Source organism: Orcinus orca, chromosome 2 (assembly GCF_937001465.1).
Source record: "Orcinus orca chromosome 2, mOrcOrc1.1, whole genome shotgun sequence".
Lineage (NCBI taxonomy): Eukaryota > Metazoa > Chordata > Mammalia > Artiodactyla > Delphinidae > Orcinus > Orcinus orca.
The window spans coordinates 189,679,259-189,685,258 of record NC_064560.1 but is presented as its reverse complement, the minus strand read 5'-3'; positions in this window follow the sequence as shown (position 1 = coordinate 189,685,258).

Genomic DNA, 6,000 nt, shown 5'->3' with positions numbered 1-6,000 from the left:
CTCTCCCCCTCTCTTGGGCTTTCACACGCAACTCCACATTGCGCTGGGGGATGAGCTCACCCAGAGGAGGCTGAGGTCTTGCAGCCTCTACACTCCCTCTCTGTGGGGGGCAGAACAATGGCCCCGAGATGTCTGTGTCCTAATCCCCAGAATCTATGAATATGGTACCTTACGTGGCAAAAGGGATATTGCAGGTGTGATGAAGGATCCTGAGATGGGAGATTATCCAGGTGGGCCCAAAGTCATCACAAGGGACCTTTTAAGAGAGAGGCAGGAGGTCAGAGAAGATGTGACAGCAAAAGCAGAGGTTGGTGTGATGCAACGCAGCTGCAGACCATGGGCCCAGCAATGCAGCAGCCTCTAGAGGCTGGAGAAGGCAAGGAAATAGATTTTCCCCCTCAAGCCTCTAGAAGGAACGCAGCTCTGCCAACACGTTGACAGTGAGACTGTCAGATTTCTGACCTCCAGAACACTAAGATAATAAATTTGTTAGTTCAAGGGGGAAAAAAGGCAAGGCATTTAGTACTTACAATGCAGAGGTTATGAATACGTGTCCACAGGAGGAATTGTTCCCTGTGTTTCCAATGGCAGCGTCACACACAGTTTCAAAAGAGTTTGCATCTCTACCAACATGGGCTGAGGTGGTAAACTGTCAGAGGACTCGAACGAGTAAGGACAGAGATACAGATGTCAATGAACCTCCAGCAGAGCTTGGATGAAATTGCTCCATGAAACCAGACAGGGCAAAAAAGCCACTTTCTAAATTAATATAACCTTTTTATATAATGTGTGACTTTTAGATATGGAGGGTACAATAAAAATTGAATCATAATATGTATAACTGATTCACTTTGTTATAAACAGAAACTAACACACCATTGTAAAGCAATTATACCCCAATAAAGATGTTTAAAAAAACTGAATCATAAATACATAACTATTTTATTTATTTCTCCAGAAGTTTATATATTCAAGTTAGCCAAAAACATTGGTCTTTGTTTCCTTGGTTGTTTGGTTGGCTGGTTTTGTTTGAGCATGTTTTAAATGTTTTCATTGGGATAATGGGAAATTGCTTTATGCTTAGAGTTATATGAATTGGGCATATATGGGCATAATAGGAACAGAATTAATGGGCCTAGAGTTTATGTTTTTGTCTGAAGGGAACTAAAACCTGCACTTACCTGCAATTTTAGGTTGATGGCTCCATATTTGGAGGGATGCATATTTGCTTCCTGGGTTGTGACTTGAAGAAAAGTTGTTGAAATATTTAAGACACACAACGGCTAGGTGAGCCCCTTACCATTGTCACTGGAAGCATTAGGCTGGGAATTCCTTCTCTTTGTAAGATCTACAGAAGACCTTGTTGGAGGGGGAGGGAAAGGCAAATTCAACTAGCGTTGTCCTTTTCCATCAGAGATTTTTTTTTTAGATAAGAATATTGTTATTGTTTAATACTTGGAAGAGTTCTAAGTATTTGCAGATATCAGTAACCAAGGTAATTTCTTTTTTAAAAAATTTTTATTGGAGTATAGTTGATTTACAAGTTGTGTTAGTTTCAGTTGTACACCAAAGTGAATCAGTTATACATATACATATATCCACCCGTGTTTTACATTCTTTTCCCATATAGGCCATTACAGAGTATTGAGTAGAGTTCCCTGTGCTATACAGCAGGTTCGTATTAGTTATCTATTTTATATATAGTAGTGTGTATATGTCAATCCCAATCTTCCAATTTATCCCTCCCCACCCCTTACCCCCTGGTAACCATAAGTTTGTTTTCTACATCTGTAATTCTCTGTTTCATAGATAAATTCATTTGTACCCTTTTTTAGATTCCACATATAAACGATATCATATTTGTCTTTCTCTGTCTGACAGCTTCACTCAGTATGACAATCTCTAGGTCCATCCATGTCACTGCAAATGGCATTATTTCATTCTTTTTTATGGCCGAGTAATATTCCATTGTATATATGTACCACATCTTCTTTATCCATTCTTCTGTTGATGGACATTTAGGTTGCTTCCATGTCCTGGCTATTGTCAATAGAGCTGTAATGAACATTGGGGTGCATATATCTTTTTGAATTATGGTTTTCTCTGGATAATCCCAGGAGATGGATTGCTAGATCATATGGTAGTTCTATTTTTAGTTTTTTAAAGAACCTCCATACTGTTCTCCATAGTGGCTGTACCAGTCCACATTCACACCAGCAGTGTAGGATTCCCTCATCAGAGATTAATTCTAAAGAGAAAATGTCTTACCTGTGACATCAAAGCCCTGGCTTTCCCAGGGTCCTTCAGAGAAGAGCAGAGTGGTGTAGGGCAGGAAGCTGGGGGAGAGTAATGACGCCCCCCCCCCCCCCCCGCAGTGGAGGCCTGAGTTCCCCATGCTCTGCCTATTCCCTGCCTTCAAAGAAGTAACCAATGGGGCTTCCCTGGTGGCGCAGTAGTTGAGAGTCCGCCTGCCGATGCAGGGGACACGGGTTCATGCCCCGGTCTGGGAAGATCCCACATGCCGCGGAGCGGCTGGGCCCGTGAGCCATGGCAGCTGAGCCTGCGCGTCCGGAGCCTGTGCTCCGCAACGGGAGAGGCCACAACAGTGAGACGCCCCCCTACCGCAAAAAAAAAAAAAAAAAAAGATGTAACAATGACAATCTATCTCCTGGGATTCAATGTCTAAAGAATTTTCCAGATCAAGCATTAGCAAATTCTAATCCAAGCTACACCCTACCTCTTTCCAATAATTCATCATCTTCCCTATCATTAAGGAACTTTTAGAAATCCAAACCGAACTTGCTTTCCCCTCTACAGGGCCTGGTTAGTGTTTCTCTTGATGACAAGAAACAAAAGGAAAACAAAAAATTAAGGAATTTGGTGCCATATTTTGAAATACTAAAAAAAATTTAGGAAAATCTCTGATTTAGCAACATTTCTACTCAGACTTCCCCAAAGAGTCTTGATTTGAGAGAAGAGTTGACTAAAAATTATTCAGTGGTACAGTTGTGTAGTGTTTTGATTTTCAAAGGGCTTGTGGATCTATCCTGTTTGATCCCCTCAATGACCCCTCGAGGTAAGCAGGGCAAGTATTACCTCCAATTTGGAGATCAGAGAAGATTTAGGTTTAGAGAAAAATGAGAACTAACAAATATTTGTTTGGCTCTTACAATTGTTTGGTCCTATGGGGTGGGCCCTCTTTAGTTAGAGCTCTTCTAGTGCAAGTTTCAGAAAAACCAGCTCAAACCAGCTTAAACAAATGAACAAACCAAAAAAAGGAATTCATTGGTTCGTATAAGAAGTGCAAGGGGTGAATTCAGAGGAATTCAGCTCTCTCCTCTCCCTCCTCTTGAAACGGAGCAGGACCCTGTGGTCCTCGCCCCCCATGTCCTCAGCCTGCCTTTTGTCTGTGGAAAAACTTTAGCCAAACAATAAGTTTAATCAGAGAAGTGATAAAATGCAGAAACAAAGGAAAACAGTCAAACAAGACCAAATAATAATAGTCATTAAAGCAAAGTCAAGGACCTTAATTCCTCCTCGAGGGCTCTAGATCATATTCTGAGCCGTATCCCGTGAGCTGTCATATAGATACTGAGATCCCCACCAGGCGGAAGAAGTTACCTACATGATGACCAGACTGCTGCCATGATATCAGCTGCCACAATTCTGAGAACTGGCCTCAAAGAAATGGGAACAAACCGACCCTGGCAGTGAGGACTAACTGTACTTAAAACAGTCAAGATGACGCTGATCAGACCACTGCAGGACCAATTTCAAGATGATGGTCAGAGCTGACTGTGCTCTTTCCGCGTGCAGCCCCCTCCCTCCGTCTATAAATCCCCCCCAATTGTCAGTGGTGGGGAGTCAGCCTTCAGACAGGCGTCCGCCCCATGCCCAGCTCCCACAACAGGTTGCCAACCTGTGAAATAAAGCAGACTTTCCTTTCCACCAAGCTTGCCTTTCTTGGCTTTAGAGCAGCGAGCAGCCGGACCCCACTTTTGGTTACACACACACACACACTCTCTCTCTGTTCCCCTCACCCCTTCTGTTTCCAACTTTAGCTTTCTTCTGTGTTGCCTTCATTCTCAGGCAGGCTGTCCCCCAAGAAGCAGAGATGACCACCCCAGGATTAGATGCTACCAGTTTAGCAGTCCAGTGGAAAGCAAAGTCCTTTCTCACCACTGTTTCAATAAAAGTCGGATGCTGGGCCTCTTCAGCCTGACCTGAGTCACATTCCCAACCCTGAACCAATTACTGTGGCTCTGCCTTGTGTCAATTGCTCCCGGGGGCGTGGTCATTCCCCTTCCAGTCAAATGACAGGAGACCCAGGAGAGGATGAGTCTCTCAAAGGCAACCTGGCGTTGTTACTAGCAGAAGGGGGAATGGTTGCTGGGTAGACAAAAACTACAGAAGTCTATTCCATTCATCATTTTCATTATTCAGTTGAGAAAAGTGAAGTACAGAGGCATTGTCCTGGGTCTTATAGCCAGATCTCAGACCACAGAGCCCATGGCCTCTTTGCACATTGGTGGAGACAAATCCATTGACATGCCTTAAAGTGGTTGAACTGATACCTGAACTTGGGCCATCTGCTGTTCGGCTCTAAACTCATGCTCATTGCCAGAAATACGAGCTTATATAGTCCTGCTATGCCTCACATTGTTAGCTCACCTCCCACCACCATCCCAATAAAGCAACCTATCGTTTAAAGAGAACATATTCTCAGGTCCAGAGTAAGTCAACCGTCAAGCCTCTGCATGCTCTTCCTTTAGACCTGCTGGGAGGCAACGGGAAAGCCAGCCAGGCCCCAGCCTCCATTTCTTCCTGAGGTTGGCCCTGCTCCACCTTTGCTCCCCAGCCAGTAGGAGGAGCTCAGTAGTGTTCCCCCACTTCCTTCTTTCTCTCCACCACTCTGCTCTTGGGTGTCTATCCAATCAATACAGTTCTGATCTATCTAAGAGACTGCCATACCTGTGCTCTTGAACATATAACTATTTAATGCCAGGGATGGGACCTTATTTCTTTTCTCCCCACACCCTGAAGGTAGTCAGCTTTCCATAAATGATTCTGACTTGCACTAACCCCACTTTGGTGGTATCTTGAGGGTTAACATTCAGTAGATTAAGAGATGGCATAATGATAGGTATTACTCATTTCTCTTTCCAAATTTTCTGATCACAGATTTTCCCAGAAGCCACAGATTGCTCCAGAGTGGATGGGAACAATTCCATAAGCATTACATTGGGTATGAATTGGTCTTAGGGTTATTTTTCTAATCAAAGCATCTTTCAGTTGCTTTACAGTGTATTTTTTAGCAAACAATTTCTCCAAATCATGTCTTTTCTTAGCCTAGTTCCTCACAGTAAAAAAGCCCCTCTTTTACGTTTCTCTTTCCATTCTTTGAGATACTCATTTTTTTCTATAGATAGATATAAATGAATTAAATATATTTCATTTTCCTCAAATTTTAATGTATCTTCTTTAAATTCTATCCCCTAGTTCAGGCTGAGAATAGGGAGTTAGAATATCCAGAGCATTAAAGATTTATCACTACCATCGTAATTTATAGGACTTCTCTTATTTCTAAGGAATATCTCATTTGCTTAGGTGATTTTGCAGAAGAAAGGGGAATTAATATTTTCTGAAGCTCTGTATGAGTTTTCAAAAATCTGTTGGATGGTGAGTTTTTAATAACTCCAACTAATTACCCTTTTTAAGATTAGATGTTAGGTAGAAGCCTTTAGGTTTCCCACCATTGAAAACTACTAATAAAACCAATTTATAATGAACAAAATGTGGTTTCAATATGAAGATGCCTCCAGGGGACAGCCATTTGTACAAGGAAGATTTTCTGCAATTCAGGTCTGAGGAGATCTATAGTAAATCCTTCCAACAAAGGAATGTTGGTTGGAAGTACTAAAATTATGTGAGCAGTTTTCCCCTTTGCTGAGAGCAGTGGGCTGAATTAATGTGATAGTTTTTTCTACCTACTGGGTTGTA